Consider the following 22,759-nt stretch of genomic DNA (forward strand, 5'->3'; position numbering starts at 1 on the left):
TGGTTTGGCGGCCATCTTGAAAATGACAGCTTTCCGGTGCTCTGATTCTCCCAGATTTTTAATATATTATTCTTGATGATAAATACTACAAAAAAACGTTTGAAAACCTTTTTGTAGGATTTATTTGGAGTTTAACCATGTATTGATCTGACTAGATGGTAAAGGTGGCAGTTAACTCGATGACCTCACGGTCTCTTCCTGCCTCCTTGCGAAAGTGAAATAAAATGAAAACTTATCTAAACTTAACTACCAAAGCTAAATAGCTTACAAGTTACAACCGACATTCCATTACGACTTCAAAAGCACGAGTATCATTATACAGTCACAAATACTACATAATGAGTCACAATCTAAAAAAGTTGCAAATTAGTTTAGAGGCATAACTTGTGTAATTTTTTGGCTTTAGGCTACTTAGATCAGTGTGAACTTAGGCCGTTTAAGTCTGAGTCTCTTTGAGAATAAATTAATGTGACTGTCTTTGTTCGTTTAAAACATTATCACATTTTGCCGCCCTCCAGCAACGTGCCGCCCCTAGATTTATCCACAAGATCCAATGGGTAGCTACGCCACTGGCTGTTAGCAGGGCCTCCGAGAGAAGTCAGCACTGGTCCGGAAACAACACGAAAAATGGGCCCTATAATATTTTTTAGAAAATATTGCATTGCATGTTCGTGTTAAGCTGAAATTAGCCTACTTTCCTTAACATGAAAAGAACTTCGTTCAATGTAAAAATCATCAATATAATATTATAATCACTGGATTACACTTGCAGCAAAAATGCCATAAAGGCAAACTATTTTGTCTAGAAAGCTTTGTAAACACACAATAGGCCGACAGTCAACGAAAATAGTTCAACCAAGCATTTAATTCAGGAGTGTCCAAACTTTTTCCTACGCGAGCCAGATTTGATAATAAGTGTTCGCGTGCCAACAACCACAATAATTTTTCTGAAAACGGCAAGTTGAATTTATATAATTTTTGTGTGTCTGCAGGCCAAAAATAACACATTGTACTTGTACAACAACATGCACGGGCCATACAAAAACATCTCGTGAGCCGGAGTTGGCCCGCAGGCCGGACTTTGGACATCCCTGATTTAATTCAATCCTTTTTGGACTTTTTGCAATGCAAAGTTACGGATCACAGCATCAAATGATAAAATTTTGCAACGTCTGAATTGATGCACAACATGTATAGTTAGACTTTTCAATCGGTTTTTAGTCATAGGCCTACTGGAGCGCAAACAATTCTTTACAAATTTCATTAATTGCTAAAACCACGTTCTCAAAGCACAACCGTTGGAGGTAGCTACCGGAACACAAAAAAATCATAACAAAACTATTTGGAAAAACATTTCGAAAGTTGCAATCCATGATTCCTTGTGTAGAGATTATGGGGTAATTCGTTTTGGTTTGCAGCTGAAGTTTGCTGTGTGGCATTCTGTCAAAAGTACCAACTCATCCAAAATGTCTTGAAAAATGTCATTGTTGTAGCCTACAAATGGTTTAAATTTGTCCCACATGCCGCAACTGCACAACAGACATACGATAAAATTTTCATGAAACTTCAAATTCATCGACGATATGTTTGAGTTTGTTGATACATTTGTCAATTCCAACAACTATCGAATCCTTTTCAATGTACGGTAGAATACATTTCCTTCGAATGATTCAGCTATAGTTAAGTGGAGTTATAAAAGCGTTCAGTCCTCAAGAAAAGAAAATCATTTTCTTTTAAATTTATAATTGCCGCTGCAACTTTAGCTTGCGAGTAGTAGCCTACTCTTCTCAGCTTTCTCTTACTTAGATTACATCTTCCTTTAATTTCATTAAATTCATCAATGAATCTTGTTTAGGACCGTAATCCACATATAATGCAAAACAGTCACAAATTTAAAACTGCTAGTTGTAGGCTACTTTAGCATTGACTCAGCTTCCGATCAAACTCTTGTTGGTTCCAACTTGATGCATTTAAGAAACGTCTTTAGAGCTCCAATTGCAAAAGGGTAATGTACAGTAAAGCATTGGGTTTGACGGCACCACGCCTTGATTACATTCTCGAAGTCAATTTTCTTTGCAAAATGATCTAGGACAGCTTTATTTCAATTTTTCAGAATTTTTCCTCTGACTGGGCTATAACTTTGAAGATGCCACAAGCTTCCAGATATATAATCAATTATTCCAAAAATAATAAGACATTTGAACAACGCTGTCTGTAGGCAACATTATGAGTCCCAACTAGATTTAAGCAACAACATCCAAAAACAAAAAACTCAAATAAAGAAAAAACTCACTACCTTCCAAAATCACATCATGAGAAGCATGACCAACAAAAGGCTACTTGACCACACGAAAACAGAAGATCTTTTAACTATGACAAAATTACATCCAATTACAGCAATAAGTTAATAAAATCAAAAAGTTTTAAAACTGTTCGGCCACACTAAAAGATTACAATTCGGAATCAGCAAAGTTTGCACAGAAGGAAAAGGAAAACGTGCCAGCAATCAAAACGATGGCAAGACAACATCTAATCATGAACCGGACTCAACTTGACGACACTGGGCGAGCTGGCTCAAAATCGCCACTCTTGGAAGCAAATAACTCATGCTGATGTGCAATCTGCTGCAGGCGGAGATAATGACTGATGATGATGATGATCCATAAACAAAAAGTATACAGAATTTACTTTTTTTAATCGTGCTTGGACTGATACCTTTAACTTTCCCAGATAGCTTATGTTGGATACAACATCCTATGCCTGGCCAACGCAGATTTTAAAGTTAAGGTTCAGTTGTCAAGCAAAGTTCCCGCTTAGCTAAAACAGCGCCAGTTTTCAAATTGAAACTATCAATACAATCGAAACCGTTCAGTGATACAGAAATCCTTTCAGCTTCAGATTTTACGTCTTAAAGCTGTTCAACATTGCCTACCTTAACACGAAAATGATTTGTTCTTGGTGAGAAGCATCTGTGTTTTGTGTGTTTTGTGACAACAAAAAAAAGATTCCAGTTGTTAGTTCCATCACTACTATTTTTGCTTTTCGATGCTGAACAACTCAGGTTACTATTGTAACAGCATCTCTCCAAGTTTATCTTTTTTCCCTGGACCTTTTTCTTTCTACCCACCTTCAACAACCAATTGATGTACCTGTTCGAACAAGTAACATCAATTGGTTGTTTAAGGTGGGCAGAAACATATAACCATAAAATAATACAAAGTACGCTATTGAAATTGACAGAAACTATCTTTGGCTTTTTTGCTACAGGTTCTAGCTCAGTAGGCTATTAGAGATTTCGAGACTAGTTTTTTTAAATCTAAAAAGTAACTTACTATTTCTCGGTGAATCTGTGATAAGGTTTGTTGTTTTGATTCGTCTAACTTGGTAGTCATGTTTCACAAGCATATACTCCTTGAACCTTATGTATCATGGAGGGTGCCATTGACTGAAAGCGTATCTTTATTCTCATCATAGTTGTCCCAAGCCGTCGCAGTTGCCAACCTTTTCTGCCATGATTTCCTCTGGAGAAGCCCTTTCCTTCTCCAAAGCCTGTAAAGCAATTTCTGTATCATACTCCTCGGAAACCACTTTAACAAGTCGAAATTCTGCCACTGAAATTGATTAGAATGCAACCGCCAACCAATCAGAACATGTTATAAGAGGCTACCGTCCAATTGTGATCCATCTCGCACTCATCCAGAGAGTAAATGCTTGTTTTGAACTTTATTTAGTAATTACAGAAGAAAAAGAGCAATAGCAGTAGTGGGAATCGAACCCGCGTCAATGAAATGACTACTTTCTAGCCCTAACCTTAACCCCTAAGCCAACCAGCTGACAGAAAATCCATCACTTAATTTGCTTTCTATCATCTTCTTTTCGCCATTTTTTACGTCACTTAAACCGTAGCTTGTGATTGGTTGGCGGTTTCATTCTAATCAATTTCAGTGGCAGAATTTCGACTTGTTAAAGTGGCTACCATACTCCTCACACACAGTGTAGCATAGACATGTGCCCAAATGACTTTTTAAGAGCCTGTCAACGGTTTTAGAGTTGTCTCCAATGGAAGATGCTTTGCAGGGTTGATTCTCCCATTTGATTTGTAGCTTTGTAAACATCGTCTTCAGCGGATAACAATGCATATCTTTCACAACGCTTGGTCATGGTATCTTGGCCACCATATATAATATATTTGTAAAACTGCATAAGTTCTTGAAGTGGTTGTATTTCACCAGCATTCAACAAGATACATTGTTATAAATGGCTTCAACTGCTTCACTTTAATTTACTGCTTTGGTTTAACAGCCTTGTGACGTTTCAAGTGCAAAAGCTGTTTTGCAGTGCGTTCAGAACTGCTTTATACAGTTTCACAGCATTCGATATCATTTTCCGCACGCACATAAAGCAACGTGGTTTTTAGCAGTGCTGCCAGATGTTTTAAAATTTTCAGTCCAATTCCCTTGAAACTTAGCCTAAAAGTATTCTAATTGTTACAAGTAATGAAAGAAGCACAAACATAATCTATATTTAAAAAGTTAGTGCAAAGTGAAGTCTTCAAAACTGAGAACTGTGAGTTGGTTTGAAATGAAAAAAAAACTAACGAAACAACCAGGCCACAACCCACAAGAACTTCGACTTTCTCATAAGCTCCAAGCAAAAACGTCATTCTCTTTTTAGCCCAAAAATTCCATCTATTTTGAGATTGTCCAGTTTTCGGACTGTAAGCACTCATGAATTCTACGTTCGAAAATACGGTAGCAACTTTAACAAGGAAAAATTCTGCCACTGCAATTGACTAGAATGCACCGTCAACCAATCATAAGCTACGTTTTCTATGACGCGAAAAAGAGCGAAAACATGATGATACAAAGCAAATCAAGTGATGGATTTTCTGTCAGCTGGTTGGCTTAAGGGTTAGGGTTAGGGCTAGAAAGTAGTTATTTCGTTGACTCGGGTTCGATTCCAACCACTGCTATTGCCCTTTTTTTTCTGTAATTACCAAATAGAGTTCAAAACAAGCATTAACTCTATGGCTGCGTGCTAGAAAGGTCACAATTGGACGGTAGCCTCTTATAACGTGTTCTGATTGGTTGGCGGTTGCATTCTAGTCAATTGCAGTGGCAGAATTTCTACTTGTTAAAGTGGCTACCCGAAAATACATCTAAAAAATCCTCCTTGTTTTTTTTAATGAAACTGTAATTAAAAGCGTTTAACACCTGTTCTGAGGACTGAAAGAAAAATATTTGTTTGTTCTACAAGGTTAAAATTTTTATTCTATTTTATGTAGCCTACAATAACTGAAGTTAGGCCAAATAGCCTACTGCCAATCATTTTGAAATTCACACTTATCTTAGAGAGCAATCAAGCAAGTCACCTTGAAGAAGAAAATCGAAGAAAAGTGTGGAAAAACCTAGTGGAAGAAGTTAAACGTCAGGTATTCCATTGATTTTGGCTACAGCCTACAGTAAAATAGCATGTTGATCATTGATATCTCCAAGATATCGCTCTTTTTTTTGTCGAACTTACCTTCTTCGCTCCAGATTTTATTCAAAATTCAAAAGGGAGTCCAAATTTGGTTCCCCTTTCACATTTCCTTTGATTACTAGAAGCATGGTTACGTCCGTCCCATTAGCTTAGTGATTACGCGTTCAACTCAAGATCACGCTGCGCTGGTTCAGCTCTCGGGGTGTGCGCTTGAGCAACGCATTTCAGAATTACTCTCCGTTTAGCGACTCAGATGATATTAAATTTGGTGCTAAGAGTTGTGTAGTTTTTTTGTTGTAAATTTAAGGTTTTGGTGAATTTTTGCTATTTCAGACCAACTTCTAGCAAGGGTGAAATCCAGTAGCGCACCCACAAAAAAACTTAGGGGGAGGCTAATTCAGAAATGTCGGCCGAGTGATTTGCAACAATAGTGACAGTGACAATAGGCCAATGCCCATCCCTTTGATTAATATTTAAAGGCACTCACGGCCCACAACCCACCAGTTGCCAATGCATCTGGATTCGTTTTCTCAATCGGATTAGAAGTTGGCCTGGTGAACCCCATGCTACTATAGCGCCATCAGCAATTAGCATCTTCATCCCTACGTCCACTCTGGCAATCTTCTATAGATCTCGACTTTTTTTTCATTTAGGCTATGACAAAATAGAATCAGCTTTCCGTTTGCCAACACAAATAAGTGCGAAAACAACAAGTACGGTAGCACGAAAACAGTTTGAAACAAAACACTAATTTTGTAAACAGTAAATTTGATGTGGACGTTTTTCCTACTTTCAAGACATTCAAAGTAGTTCGTATTTTCAACTAAACTCCCAGACGCCTTTGTCTCTCTGCTCAAATATCTTATACAGTTTTACTTGTCCGTGTGATTCGGCATTGACGTACGGTACATCGGTAGCCTATGTCCACCAGACATTTGACCACGAGAGTACTGGAGCATCTGAACTTTAGGGAGGTAAAGAAAAGTGCCATCAAAGACCATATCATGGAGTGTTTTTTTTGCACAGATCGAAAATTCTCTGCTGACTCATTTGAAATTTTACGCAAAGGCAAATCCCAATTTGACACCACAATTCAGGAAGCGCTGTTAATCAAACGCTACAACCCAAATTTAAACAAACAATATTGGCCGGAGGCGTACCCATTCTTCCCAACATTTACTTGATGTATCACGTTCCCTGTGGTGCAATTTTTTTGTAGCTACCCACAGGGGCGCCGAAACGGTTTTTGACAGGGGAGCAGGATTATGAAAAAAGGGCACTTTTGTTGCTGAAAGGCCAATTTTTTTTAAGTTTTAAGATAAGATATAGCGATAATCCATTAGCTCATCATCGAGTAATGATACAAGTATCCGGAATACAAAGAACAATGGCACGGAAGAGCATCATGCTATGTTATGATGATGTAGGCTAGCCTACTATGATACAGAATGTTGTGTCGAAGCCGAAAACGTTCAACTGTTAAAAATATTTGTAAGTATGTATAATGTTGTATTTCCAGACGTTTAATATAAAATAAACAATAATAATTGTAGCGATAGCCAACCAAGTGAGAAAACCATTTACCTCTTGTTACTTACTGATTCAGTGTATAAAATCAACGCAATATATAGTAAGAAAGAAACGCAAAACAATCAACTAAGGAACGTGGTACAGAACGCTCAATTGATTACACGCGCAGTGCGGTAGTAATCAATTCCAACGTCTGTACCAGAAAAACGCTGAACTGTGATTATGTAGTGACGCTGGTCACGAGTTACATATATTCAACGTAAATAAAATGACGACTATAACACCTCCCCCGATAATTTTTATACACAAAGAAAAATATGAACAAGGGCCGGAGGTCTGCGGCGACGGCTCGACCTTCGTGGGTTGTGTGGCCCGAATTCCGGTACAGTCGGTGTGTCGTCCGAATCCGTTCGAGCTGAGGTGGAGACAGCGGAGGAGTCGACTGTTGGTGCAGGAGTTTCTCCCGGCTCCTGGTCCTCCGATGATGCATAGCGAGGTTGCAGTTGGTCCATATGGCGCCTCCACGTCGGACCATGTGGCAGCAGACGTACCAGGAAGATTCGGCTACCCTGTCGCTTAATCACCTCGGCTGGAACCCAACGAGGATCCTGGCTCCGTCGTGGAGTGAATGATAGCGCGTAACAGGGATCTCCCGGTTTGAAATGTCGTTTTGTAACTTCAGAGGCGTTCGTGTTGTGAGGGTTTTGTCGGGGTACCACTTGAGACGGTGTGGGGAGAAGCGTGTCGATCTTGGTTCGAATCTGACGATTGTTGAGTAATTGGCTTGGAGAGTAGCCACTCGGAGTGGGCGTGCGTCGATACTGCTGTAGGAATTCCAAGACGGCTTGTTTCGGAGGCAGGGAAGATTTGCGAAGTGCTTGCTTGAACGTACGTACGAGGCGCTCCGCTGCTCCATTAGTTTCCGGATGGTAAGGGGCACCCGTGATGTGCACCATACCCCTCTCCTTACAGAAAGTTTGGAATTCTGTGGATTTAACCCTTTGAAGGTTGGGGGGGGGCTGTCAATTCAACTTTTTTGTATCAACAGTTGTATGTCTAAAACCACTGAGGCTGCGACTACGAGATTTCTTGACTTTTCCTAACTTTTATTCACCTCTATTGAGCTGAAATTTTGAGCGAATAAAGGTTATAAATTGAGAGATATAAGGCATTTCTCAGCACATCCTCTGAAATATTTCTAATTCTATTGTTCAAAATTTTCCCACCAGCTTGATAAAAGCAATTAATTTGGCCCATGTCTTGTTAATCAAATGATTTAAATTGAGATTATGTAAAAAAAATTTCATCACAACATTGCAATGCATGTTTTTCATTACTCTATCAAAAAATACCAAATAATTCAAACGTCATAAGTCACATCAACATTTCAACGTATATAAGCAGTTCTAAAATTTGCATAGTTTTAATTTTCGGATATGCTCTGCGTGAATAGTTTTACAAAGTGAATCCCAAATTTTGAAACCGTGCCTTAAAAAATAACAGAGATATCACTCCTAAAGCATAAGAAGAATCGACAGCCCCCCCCCAAACTGAGCAAGACTCCAGGAGCCCAACCGCCTAAGGGTTAAAAGTAGTAGCATTATCGGTAACTATAGTATGGAGATAGCCGAAATGAGCAAAATCTTCTTCTAGCAGGTTGATAGTAGCTGTTGAAGATAAGGAAGTAGTAGCATGAATACAAGGGTATTTAGAAAAAGCATCAATGCTGAGTAACCAATGGTAACCCATGAATTCTACCGCATGATCTATGTGTAAGCGACTCCACGGTGCTTCTGGAACCGTCCATGATTGAACCTGGGATTTAGATTGCGGTTGATATTCGCCACAGGTACTGCACTTGTGACAAAGTTCCGCGATGTCTCGATCGATGTTTGGCCAGTAGACGGACGTCCTTGCCAACTGCTTTATTCTCTCAATGCCGAAATGTCCTTCATGAATGAAACGCATTACCGTGGAAATGATAGGATCTTTAGAAGATTCTTTACGCAGTGAGGCAGCATTTGGGGTCTGGACCTGCAAATCCAAAGCATCGATAGCGCAGACGATATCAATGTCATCCGCACTTTCCTCTTCATCGAAGACTTTATCCCCTCCTGCTGGTAAGCGACTCAAAGCATCAGCGTTTTGATGATCCTTTGTCTTCCTGTACTCAATAGTGTATGTAAATTGCGACAAAAAGAGTGCCCAACAAGCCAAACGATTTGCTGCCAAAGAAGGTGTCGATTTGGTCGGGCCAAAAAGACTAAGCAATGGTTTATGATCTGTGACCAAAATGAATGATCTACTAAAAAGATATTGATAGAATTTCTTTAGCGCAAAAATTATCGACAAAGCCTCTTTCTGAATTTGACTATAGTTTCTCTGAGAGGCTGTTAATACTTTTGAAACGTTTGCTATAGGCCGTTCTGTGCCATCTGGGTAACGGTGAAACAAAGTAGCACCGATGCCCACACTAGAAGCATCACATGCGATACCTACCGGAAGTGAAGCATTGAAATGTGTAAGAACCTCATCAGTAGAAAGATAATGCTTCAGCTGAACAAAAGAGTTTTCCTCTTGTTTTCCCAATCTCCAAGGAATGTCCTTTTTCGTGAGATGGTATAGTGGTTCTGCTACAGTAGAAGCGTTCAACGGTAGAAACTTCGAGTAAAATTGTAAGGAACCTAAAAACGAACGAAGAGAAGATACGTCAGTGGGGGCAGACATCTCCAGTACGGCGTTTACCTTGGGACCTTTGGAGATGCCCTGCCTGGACAAAATGTGTCCGAGATACTCTACCTGAGGTTGTGCAAACTTACACTTGTCTTTCCTACACCTCAGGCCTTTTGAGTGAAGTCGTTCGAGGAGCCGTCTAAGATTCTGGAGATGCTCCTCAGCAGTAGTGCCACTGACAAGAATGTCGTCTAGGTAGACTGCAACCCCTGGAAGGTCGGTTGTAAGGTCGTCCATGATCTTCTGAAAATAACCTGGAGCAGAAGATATGCCAAAAGGTAAAACATTTTGTAAAAGTACGCCACGGTGAGTGCTTAATGCGAGTCGTTTTCGACTGTTAGGACCAAGTCGAATCTGATTGTAGGCATCAGCCAAGTCTATCTTGCTGAAACCGTACCCACCACCCAACTTTTGCATTAAGTCTTCTGGTAAGGGTAACGGGTGACGATGGGTCTCCAGGGAAGGGTTCACCGTGACTGAATAATCGCCACAAATGCGTAACTTGGCCTTCGCTTCTGAAGAATTTGAACGCTTACGGACCGGAACAACCGGTGTGCCCCAATCGCAAAACTGAACTGGTGTCCATACACCACGTGCAATGCCCGAATCATAGGCTTGTGCTAAGTCCTCCTTTAGCGCGAAAGGTACAGGCCTAGGTTTTAGAAAAACAGGTTTAGCATCAGACTTAAAATCTATGTCTAGTTCATAATCTCGTAAGCACCCGAATTCAGGCTTAAAAACATCTTTGAACTCGTCACATAAGAGGGAGCATGCTTTCTCCAGACTCTTATCAGGCTTGTCGTATGACTGGATACTCTGTAAAGTAGAATAGTTAGACAGAAGGAATTTATCGATAGAAATTCCTAAAGACGAAATTGCATCACGACCTAGCAAGTTCAGTCCTTTGACTGTCGTGACTACAAAAGGAATATTATCTGACCTTCCCGTGGAAGGACAAGTTACCTGGGCCGTGAAAGAACCCGTGATTGGTACTAGATGCTTGGTAGCAGATTGGAACTGCGACACTGGTGCTTGCAATTGAGGTGCGCCTACCCGAGTCCAGACGTCGTTGGAAAGGAAATTTCCATTTGTAGCAGTGTCCAGTTCTAAGTGTGTGGTTACCGAATTAATGGAGATCGGTACTTCCAACTTTGAATTTCGAGGTTTTCTGCAAGAACTAGAAAGCATGTTAATTTCCTCGATACAATTTACCTTAGAAGGTTTGAACTGTCTAGCTTTCTTTCGACAAACACTCTGTAAGTGTCCCGTAATATTGCAGAAATGGCAAGTGGCTTTCTTAAACCTACAGTCATTGGCGTTGTGGTTGGAATTACCACAGCGATAGCATTCTTTATTTTTAGAAGAAAAGAAAGTACCTGTAAGTTGCCTAGTTTTTGGAGGTTTGCTGATGGTCCTTACTTTCGCAACTGGTGCTGGTGGAGTGCCGTAAACAGTTTCTTTGGCCACCTTGGCTGCCTCTTCGGTTTCTGATGCAACCTCCACCGCACGTTTGAAAGTAAGTTCATCAGCTCTGATTTTGAATAACGCCTTAAGCACCGCCTCGTTACCTATTGAACAAATAAAACGAGTACGTAAAGCTTCGTCCAATGGATTTGAAATGGACGAGAAGTCACAGGTGGCAGCTGCCTGGCGTATGCGGATGGCTAGTTCTTGAGCTGTTTCACCGGGCTTGCGCTTCATTTCGCTCCAGAAACGGAATCGCTCCCTCACGATGAAGCGTTTTGGGTCGAATTGTTGAGCCGTGTAATTTGTAATTTCCGTCATGGTGAGATCGTTGACTTCTTTTGGGTTTGTTTCCTGCGCAGCCAAATTTGTTAACATTTTGTAGATTGTAGGTGATTGATTGGTGAGAAAAACCTGCGCCATTTTGTCTTGTGCGACTGAATGTGCTGCTACAAAGGTGTTAAACCTCTTCCAATAGTCTGCCCACAGTTCAGTGGTGGCATCGAACGTTACGAACTTAGGTAAAGATACCTGTTGTTGTATTGTTGTTGGTTGTGGTCTTGAAGTTTGGGCTCGTATTTCTCGTAGTTGTTCAAGGTGGCGCTTTTCTTGGTTGGCAATTTGATCTTGATGACGTTGTTCTTGTTCTTGGTGACGTTGTACTTGTTCTTGGTGACGTTCTTCTTGTCTGGCAATTTGCTCCTTCGTCTGGCGTTCTTGGTTGGCAATTTGTTGTTGCAGGACTTCGATCAGTTTCTCCATGTTTCTAAAATCCTGTAGAAATTCTGTGAAGATCCTGCCGACGACGCCAGTTAAATGTCTGTTGTATTTCCAGACGTTTAATATAAAATAAACAATAATAATTGTAGCGATAGCCAACCAAGTGAGAAAACCATTTACCTCTTGTTACTTACTGATTCAGTGTATAAAATCAACGCAATATATAGTAAGAAAGAAACGCAAAACAATCAACTAAGGAACGTGGTACAGAACGCTCAATTGATTACACGCGCAGTGCGGTAGTAATCAATTCCAACGTCTGTACCAGAAAAACGCTGAACTGTGATTATGTAGTGACGCTGGTCACGAGTTACATATATTCAACGTAAATAAAATGACGACTATAACATATAATATATTGTTATAATGCTCAGCCCTGTTGTATTGTAGTGTCTTGTTCCTTATCTAACCTGTAAGCAAAAGGTATAAATAAGAAACATACAAAAACTTTATTTTTTGTGGCGGGTTTGGGGGGGCTTGATCCCCCTTAGCCCCATGCTGGGTGCGCTACAGGTGAAATCGATTCCATTCTGCTTAGAGGGTGACCCAAAAAGATGAGTATCCATGAAAATTTCAATTGTGACTTTGATTGAAAAGCTATTTATTTCAAATTACAACCACACATTATTCAGTTTATGGAAGACTATTGACCAGAGTTTCAGCTGTTTTTGTCAATTTTTAGTCAATTTATGGCTTTCCCAAGATGTGTTCCAAATGTGAAAAAAATCGAATAAAACATGCATAAACATACGCAAGAAGAGAGACGAATCGCGGAGTTTTCCATTGTTTAGTTTGACCGCAATTTTCCCAGAGCTGATGGCTAGAGCAGTCCTGTTAGAAAATCAGTTTTTTAAGTTTATGTTGATACAACTTTTCAAGACGAAGAAACAACATAAAGCAGAAAATATTTTGCGATTGGGTGAACAATAGAAAATGGGATTTCCTTTTAGAGCACCATATTATTGAAAAATACATACAAACTCAAATTATTTTTTGTGTTCTGACATACCAGCTAGCCAGTGAGCAGGGAGCTGTTCATGAAAATTAATACTCTGTTGTTTTAGCGATCTGAAAAATGATTATTCGCAATCAAAATCTCACATACAGATTATTGAAAACAGTATAGTTCGATCCAACAATTATCCATTGCCGTATACAGTATGTTACTTTATGGAAGACATGCAAAACCACCACAAATAACAATTCTATGAAATGAGTAAAAATTGCTATAAATGTGCCCTATTAGATTTGAAGGCTTTTGGTCACAACGGTAAACCATAATCTATTCGTGGGAAAATTGTAACATAAGATTCTCGGATCCGTTCGTCTGTATGTAATGACCGAAAGAAACACTCTTTTGAAAACGTCTATTCAAAATTGTATTTCTGTAAAATTAGCCACCTGGCTGTCGAAATTGGGATGCAACACCGTACACCACTAAAAACTTGTCACTACGATACAAACTACTTAGATAAAGACGGAACTTTCGTCCAGCTGGCAAGCACTAAGCAAACAGTTAAATATGCGACTAACTTTCAAGCAACAATTTTACAAATGACCAGAATAGATTGCAATATCTTAAACTAACGTAAACAGTTACTGTGACGTGATAGTGAAACATTGTGAAGTAATTCTCAACAGGTGTGATACAAGTCTTACGAACGATGGTGCAATCTTGGCTCATTTTTAGGAAAAATTCCATGACGTAATACGCTAAGATTCAGTTGACCTGAACGGTTTTATATGACGTTTGATTTGGTGAACCATTGTCGGGAACAGCTTTATGTAGCTATTAAAACTTCCTCAAACGTGGTCTTTATTCATGTATTGGTAGATCTATTACACAATTGTCCCTGATAGAGGTTTTTTGTGCTGTCGTTACAGAAAGCCTGCCATCACGTCATTTTATTCGAAATTACATTTTCATATCAGCAGCAGAGATGTACGTATACGCCGTAAATTCTACGCCGCAAGTATGCGGCGTAGACTTTTTGTTTACGCTAACGCTTGCGGCCACATTTTTTTGGATAGTTTGCGCTTGAGGCTACGCCGTAAAGTTGTCGCGGTTTTTTAGCGCATGGCGTCAACGCATACTTTTTAATGTCTTTTTTTCGCTACAACACGCCAATACATTCCAGCGCTGCAGTTGAAAGAATGTTTTCAATGGGCAAAGACATATTGGAACCAAAACACAGCAAAATGTCAGATGAACACTTTCAGATGCTTGTGTTTCTTCGTGGAAATTCAAAAAACAACTTGTTTGTTTCGAGTGGTTTATACCGTGTGAATGTTTGGCACCTAGCAAACAAAATTAGTTTACGCAAGTGTATGCGCTGATGCTGACGCCGCCAACTTTTTTTACAAGCTATGTTGACGCATACGGCGTATGGTTTTTTGAATGTTTGCGTTTAAGCTGACGGCGTCAATATTTTTTGTATGCACGTACATCACTGATCAGCAGTGTTTGCCAAAACATAAAATTTAGTAGTTTTTGAACAAAGAAATGTGTAACCATCGCCACCTGGTATAACCAACTTTCAAGTGTTCATGCCGCGTAAAAAACATTTAGAACATGTGATAATCCGCCTTGAAACTTTAACCTGTGTGATTAGAGGTATGCAGCATGGATCTGTGGAAACTGAAAAAAAGACAGGCAGGCCTACCAAACTCGATGATCATTTACTTTTGTTATTGTCACATCACATTTTTACCACTGAATAGAGCTATGAATGACTTTTTGATATAAAATTGTATAGACTACTTTTTATCAACCTTTATTTTACGTTTATGTGTTATATCTTTATGATCTTATGACATTGATGTTCTGCAAAAATTGAATTATTAAAAAATATACATCATCTAAAATTCTAAACGATGTAAAAAAAATCGTGATAGAGGTTTTCTTACTCCACGTATCGGATTGCCAGTATTGCCACAAAGATTCAATTACGTTGTATCAGCTTCGCGCACAGCGCCGTGGAGCGTGACGCTCGCGTTCTAATAAGATTTTTCTTTTTCGTGAGTAAACGTTACCTGGCAACACTGGACACACTCAGTGGATTTTTGCAGGACGGTTTACTGTGGAATAACAATACAAAAAACATAAAACAACGAATTAAGTGGTTACCACCAAACATGCCAGTGCACTTACCCAACTTTTATATGCTCCACACGTACTGATCACATTGAGTCACAAAAATTCATCGCAATTCACAGCCTAATTGTCTTGAAAAACATGAATACAAAATAACTAACTGTACAGTGCACTGAAACCGAACACACACGGATTTCACTAACAAAAACTACTGCACAACATGCTCACTATAAACTGAAGAATTCCCTTACTACCTCAAATCGGCTGCTGATATTTACAGATAAAAAACTGCACATAAAAACATTAGCTAACTTGCTTACAAAATAACTCTGTCATGGTAAACTTCTGTAAGTTTTGCAGCAGCACACGATAACTAGAATGTGGTAACTGCAACTACGGAACAATAATAAAAAATAAAGGGCCTAAAATCTCATACACTCCCCCACCAAAATGAGGACTGCAGAATCAGTACACATTTTTACAAACACGATATACAAGATTTTACGAACACATACCGCATCACAATGACTAATCGACAGAGAAAACGGATCGTGTAGCAAGAGCATTGCAATACAACAGAAAAACGATAACACCGACACTACTCTTTAGCAGGAATTAGTAGCCTAAGGACAGTTTCACAATAGGTTGTTCACGTACACTCTTTGTGTAAGTACAGAAGAGCTACCTACGAACGACGCCATGTTTATCATGATTAACACTAAGTACTCTACCCAGAGGCCAATCACTCCTAGCGGAATCATCACTAGCAATTAAAACCATGTCGCCCACTGTAACATTTCGTTTCAGTTCGTGACATTTTTGGCGAGTTATAATTGTGTGGGGGTATTCCTGTAGCCACCTATCCCAAAACTGATCAGCAAGGTACTGAACGACACGGAACCTTTCCCTAGCATAAGACTCCTTTTCATTCGAGTAGGGGGAAGAGCAATAACAGTGTTCAATTTTAGCAAACATTTGGGAGTCGAAGGTAGCTCTTCTCCTGCCTCCAACGGCACATCAGTCAATGGACGAGAATTCACTATGCACTCTATCTCAGTAAGTAGGCTACGGTTTTCAAGGTATCGTCGGTGATTACTCAATCCTTTAGTACAGTCGTTAATGTCCTACGCACTGTCCTAATCATTCTCTCCCAGCAACCTCAAAAATGGCTGGATGTGGGTGGGTTGAAACTCCATTCTACGGCGTTTTGCCGAAGATAATTAATCATGTACAGTAAGCTATGTATCTGAACCACGTTCCATTCGGCTATTGCTTCTCGCAATAAACGTTCACCACCGACAAAATTGGTACCATTGTCTGTGTAGATTTGGGACACTGGTCCACGTCTTGAAATAAAACGTCTCAAAGCATTGATAAAGGAGCTGGTTGTCATATCAGGAACAAGCTCGAGGTGAACAGCTCTACTTGTCATACATGTAAATATACAGCCATAGCGCTTGTGTTCGGTGCGCTTCACTTTGACGCGCAGTGGGTCACAGAAATCAATGCCACACAGTGGCGCCGGCAGAGGGGGGGGGCAAGCAAGGCAGCTGCCCCCACCCAATGTTTTGGCATAATCTTTTTAATTTTTTTTATTATTACATATTGTTATTATTATTTTAATATTTGGATCCCAACCTGAAGTCAACTCAAGTTGCAAGGGGGGAAGGGGGAGTAAAAGCTTTTTCTTTTATTTTAAACTTGCTCTTCTTGCTGCTGCTATTATTATGATTTTGTGATTCTATTCACGTACTTCGCCTGCTGCCTGTCACATAACAATTGTTACCTGCTGTTTAGCAGATTGGCTCTTGTTTGGTTCTTGAGTGGTGGCAGTGCATACAGCAGTGGGTCATTCAATGTTTCAAGGATATAATGTAGATTTAACTTAACGAAGTCTACTAAAGTAATACAGTAAGTAACCAGTGGTTTGATGACTATCTCTGGCTGGAGTATTCAGAAGCTAAGAATGCCACATTTTGCTTTCCCTGTCGAGTTTTCAACAGTTTGGTATGTTATAGTCCTGTTAATATTAATTAAAGTTTATTCTATTAAACTGCAATTATGCTCCACGGTGTTAAATGATTTTTGATTCTTAATGTTTCTTTATCCTATCCACGAAGATTTCATGTGCAATATAATGACGATAAAGTTTAAAACACAAAATGAGCAAACAATTATATTATATACGTATTAAGATGCAAAAAATGCAGTATGACGAAATAATGCAACTAAAGTCAACATGTTCCTACGTTTATTAGACGTTAAAATACGTTTCACTTGTAGTGAAACTCTTTTCTCATTTTTTTATTTCTGAGGATATTGCCTTTAAATTGGAAGACTTGCGTCTCCGCGAGCAAGATTATGCATTTTTTACATCGATTCAACGCCCTACAACGTTGAATCGATGTAAAATCAGCACATTTAACTAGCTGGGGTTGGCGTTTTAATTGATGATTTTTACTTTCAGTAAAGTTTGTTTTTACGTCTAATAAACGTAGAAACATGTTGACTTTAACTGTATTGTTTCGTCATACTGCATGCTTGGCATCTTAATAAGAAATATAAAAATTGTTCTCTAATGTTGTGTTTTAAAATTATTGTAGAACTTTGACGCGAATTCTACGTTAAAGAATATCTTTCTCACTGGCGTTAAACAGTGGATCGGATTATTATATGCGTCGCTTAGTTAATACGATTTTGGGACCTACAACAGACAGAGAAACAAGCCAAGTAGATTGAATCTGAACACGGTCTTGAGTTCTGTTAGTTTATTATGGCAGAAAGGTTGCAAGATCACAGGTCAGAAGATCACAAGGTCACAAGATCACAAGTTGCAGGTTGCAAGTTTGTGGGGTTGCAGGTCGCAAGTTTGGCCACAAGTTTTTAGGTCGCTAGTTTGGCCACAAGTTGCAGGTCGCAAGTTCGTTTAACAAACTTACTGCGCAGATGTGGGCTACTTCAATTCTAAATAGAGTTGGCGGAGACAATTCAGTCGACTCACCAAGACAGCAGCAGGGCTTGAAGGATAAATTCGTACAAATAATAATCCAAATGATAATAAGTCGTAACAGTCATACAGCAATTGATTCTACTAGTGCATCTTATTCAAATAAAATACAAAATTTACAATTATTAAATGGTCAAGAAATATTTAACATAAAGTTTCTCAATTTATGCTTAAGAATTAACATTAAACAGCTCGTTTTACAAAATGCAGCTGATGGAAAACTCAAGAGAATTTCTGGACTATGCTTTTCACAAACGTTCGCTTTGCTAGGCCTTTATGCTAATATGGCAAAACACAGAGAGGATGTGTATTTAAAAGACAACGAAAAGAAGAAATAGCTTCAAATAATATGCCTTGGTTGAAGCAAGCAAGCGGATAACAATCGTTCACTAACGTTGATACAACATTTTTCAAGATGTGGCGAAAGGCTTCGAAGAGATAACGCGCTTAGCTAGTATTTATAGTCACATACAGACAAACGACATTTAGACGTTGAATTAACATTGGCCATGCTATGCCAACGTTTAGATGGATGATAAAAAGCGCCGATTAATTTTCAGCCCATAAGATGACATAAAATTGCTTTTACAGCAGTAAAAGTTAAAAATAGCGTTTCTAAAACAACAAACTCCAGACACTCTGGTGCCTTTTCATGAGTCAGGCGTTTGCAAGCCCAGTCTCTTGTCTAAAAACTGACAGCAATTATTTAAACTTGTTTTTCGGAAAGAATAAAGAATTGCTAAAAATGTAATTGTTTTCGTACAATTCGATAGATCACTAACTCCGTGGAAAGAGATATATGAATTTAAGTAAACACAAGCTTTATGTTTGTAAAAATAACGTAATAATTCTATCAACACGAAGACGCGATTGACGTTCCAGAGCATGACCATACTAGTAGAGATGACCGGCTATGTCACATTTTGAAGCCTTAAAATACCGGGCCGACTGTTTCGTAGCAGTTCGGCAGACAAAACACATTACTTTTGCCGACTATGTAGACATGAATCGCAGGTTTGTAGACGTTGACTCAATGTAAGGAAAGTTTGTAAATTGAGAGCTGAAATATTGCGCAGCTGGACATTTTGCTTGATGGGAGTGAACCATGAAGTAAACTCATACGCAGTTAGTCACAGCATAAGCAAGTCTAGCAGCTAGAGTGAAAAGGAAAACAATATAGTCGCACAATATGTGCAGTTAGTTTTCATGTGAAATTCTCAAGCAACATAGCACAGAAAAGTAATGCAAGGTACCAAAATTATGAAGCTGATTACTGAGCAAATCAAGCTTCTGATATGCAATGGCTACAGGTCTAGTTGTATCTTCACTTCAGCATACTTTTTAATTGCTACTGTAGCCTACTTTAACTTTGTAGTCAGTTGACGAAAGGAAAGCAGGTTAACTTCATGTTTGCAAAACTAAACCAGATAAACCAATCGTTTTCTGTCAGCAAAATATTGTAACTATTTGACCAATGTATGAATCGTAATGCAAGTCTTGGCATGTAAGATGGCCTACTATAGGCTACAATAAAACATGACCGCGAATCGGTCATGATCTGTAGTTCACATGTTCAAGTAGATGACGGACTTGTTGTTTCATTGCATTTTATAGGAATTAAGTGACAAAATGCCTAATAAATGCGTTGCGTTTGGTTGCAAATCAGGCTACCTTACTTCTGCTGCCAATATTTCTAAGTTTGCTTTTTCTTTGGATATAGTGTAGTGTTGCTGTCGCAATGGATAAAATTTGTCAACCGATCTGACTGGGAGCCTACAAAAAAGTATGTTTTGTGTATGAAATATTTTGAAGAGAAGTTAATAAGTTATGGTAAAAGAAATAACCTCAAGTGGCATCTAAATCCAGTTCCGACAGTTCACCCAATTGAAGCATCAAAACGCCCATCAGCTTTACCAACTCCAGCAGCACCTCCACGAAAAGCACCCAAAATTCGTATAAAACACCCTGATGAACTGGTAGACTTTTCGCAGAAAAACAAAATATCTGATTTTCAGTGTCATAACTAAGGCACACTGCCCAAATGGTTTCCAGTAGGCTACTGTCGGGAATAAAACTTTTTGATTTTTTACAACATTGTTTCTGGCTTTCCCAAGGTTGCTGAAGCTGTTAAAGTAAATTGAAATTTGCATGTGCAAAAAGATTTGTTGAAAAGGAATATTCAATTTTGGAAAGAGGATCTAGCTGCAAGTGATCCATGCATTTCAAGCTTTGAAAAGTTTCAGGAAGATGTGGATGAAGTTGCCATTGAAATGTTTGACGCAACATCTTCTAATAGTGCAGAAGTTGGCTTTACAATAGCCGGTTATATTGCAAAAAAACTTGTTAAACGCTCCAAATGTGCAATGTGCAAAAGTTTACTTACAGCTGATTCTGCAGCTAAAGCTCCTTTGTACTTTCAGCTTTTGTCAAGGGAGGCTTCAATGTGCCTTCTCAGCCACTTGCTGATTTTGTTTGTAGTGCTTTTGCTGTTTTAGATGTTGTTGAAGAAAAGGTACGCAAATGTGGATTGCCTTGTCGAAAGGCTATGCAGTAACCTATGTTTTAAAAATATATATTTTCTTCGGTGTAAAGTTTACATGTGACACACATGTGGTCTGGGGCAACCATTTTGCATCGAAAATTGTTGTTAATATTGATTATAATATTTAAGTTATTTTGGCAGCCGATTGTAGCATCGAATAGACAGCGATAGACACGTGTTTCGCCCATGAGGCTGGGCTCATCAGTATCGCACCGTATTCTTGCCACTTGAGTAATCGACCGCCGCTTTACCAGTCAGTTTAACTCTTATCTTTGTGGAAAGAAAGAGCCAACAAAACCAGCAGGTGCCTGGGGTGGGTTATGTGAAGAAAGGCGTTCTTCCCGGCTATCAGCACAAGGCTGATTACTCACTAGCACAGCGAGCAGCAGTAACGCTTCGCTAACCAGAACGGTGTAGCTTCCACGCTAGCCATAAAGACCTCCAATTAAACGTTTAAGTTATTTTGGCAGCCGATTGTAGCATTGATTATAATAATTACGAAAAGATTATAAATGAGTCGAAAATAAAGGGTGACATTGTAGCATTTAAGCAAAGGCAAAAGTAGTTTAAGATTCTATTGTAATTATGGGATGTCATTTTTTCGTCACCATGATCACTATCGTCTTTCTAGTTCCACCCCCACTTCTTGAATAACACATATATCATCATTTTCGTATGTCCTCACACTATTTCTGTTGTTAAAAAAATAGTCTGTGCTGTTTGTTATTGTTTATTTTGAGGTGTTTGTTCACTTTTAAATTATTAATTTGCACCATTCATTATGTAGTTTGGTAATACAATATGTCTAAATGTAAGGTCAGGCACCTGTTAAATGCATTAAAAACGCCTAACAAGTCTAAAAAATATCTGCTTTGTTGTACCCCATGCCAGTAAGAGCAGTTTCTTTGTTAGTCAAAATTTCAAGTATTTTTCTATCGGCCCGTTGTAAAAAGGCCTTTATATGTGACATAGCTGGCCATATTCTACTAGGTGGCCATGTCCAGAGGTTTTTCTTGAAACAACAAGCATAGCTTGGTCTGGCTGATGCTTGACATAATACTCAAGGCGATTATAAAATTAACACTTATCATTTGATATTGTGCATTTTCCTGATGAAATCTTCGTGATAGGAAAAAGAAATATTAAGAATAAAAAATCATTTAACACCGGCTGAGTATTTATTGCAGTTGAACTACGCCCGGTGGACGTCGCAGTATATTTATTTCATTAACTTTTATTAGCCTCAATTTTCACAATTTGGTAATTTCTCTGTCAACTAACAGACTAGTCAAAATCATGAGGCATACATACAGACTGTTGGATAATCAGAAAGTGCATTTGTATAAAATGGTTTTTCAATCTGGAAAAAAGCTACGCAGAATTTCGCTAACCATGGCAGTTGCAAGTCCCATACGGAATCCAACTGTGATTTATTTTGAATTTTTTTTTTTTTCAACAGATCAGACATGTCAAAATGTGGGACTTTTGATAGGTTATATTGCAGTAGACAATAGCAGTAGAAAACAAGATAAATTAAATAATATATCACTGTCTTGCATGTCTTGCACCAGTGGCGCAGCCAATGGAGGGGGGTTTGGAGGTTTCAACCTTTCAAATTGAATTTACAGATGTTAATACATTGTTTGCAAGAAAAGCTTTAGCCTATGATGTAATTTCACTTCAAACTGTGCAAGGATGCAAGCCATCTGTAACTGCTGAGGTCGCTTGTTTGATCTCGATTAACGTCTAAACAGCTATTCGTTATACCAAACTTGAATGTATCAGAAATAAAGTAACTTCATTGTCTCAAAGCTTTTTGTTTGACACTCATCAAGATGTATGACGTCTATGACGTTACATTTTCTAAACTTTGGGTTGACTTTAAAGCATAAAAGTTAGTGACTTACCGGAATAAGATCACTTTTTGAATCAACTAAGGAGAAAATTTATAAATAGTAAAACTGTAATAATCTCGCAAAAAAAGCAATTAACCTATGTCTCTAAAACAAAGTTTGCCTAATTTTAAACAAAACTGCATTAAAAGAGCGATTTTTGTCATTACTAAACATTCAAATATCTCAGCCAGGAATTAGCAACAAGAAAACATAGAGACTTAGCTTTATTTCCG

The sequence above is a fragment of the Aplidium turbinatum genome, chromosome 3 (assembly GCF_918807975.1).
Source record: "Aplidium turbinatum chromosome 3, kaAplTurb1.1, whole genome shotgun sequence".
Classification (NCBI taxonomy): Eukaryota; Metazoa; Chordata; class Ascidiacea; order Aplousobranchia; family Polyclinidae; genus Aplidium; species Aplidium turbinatum.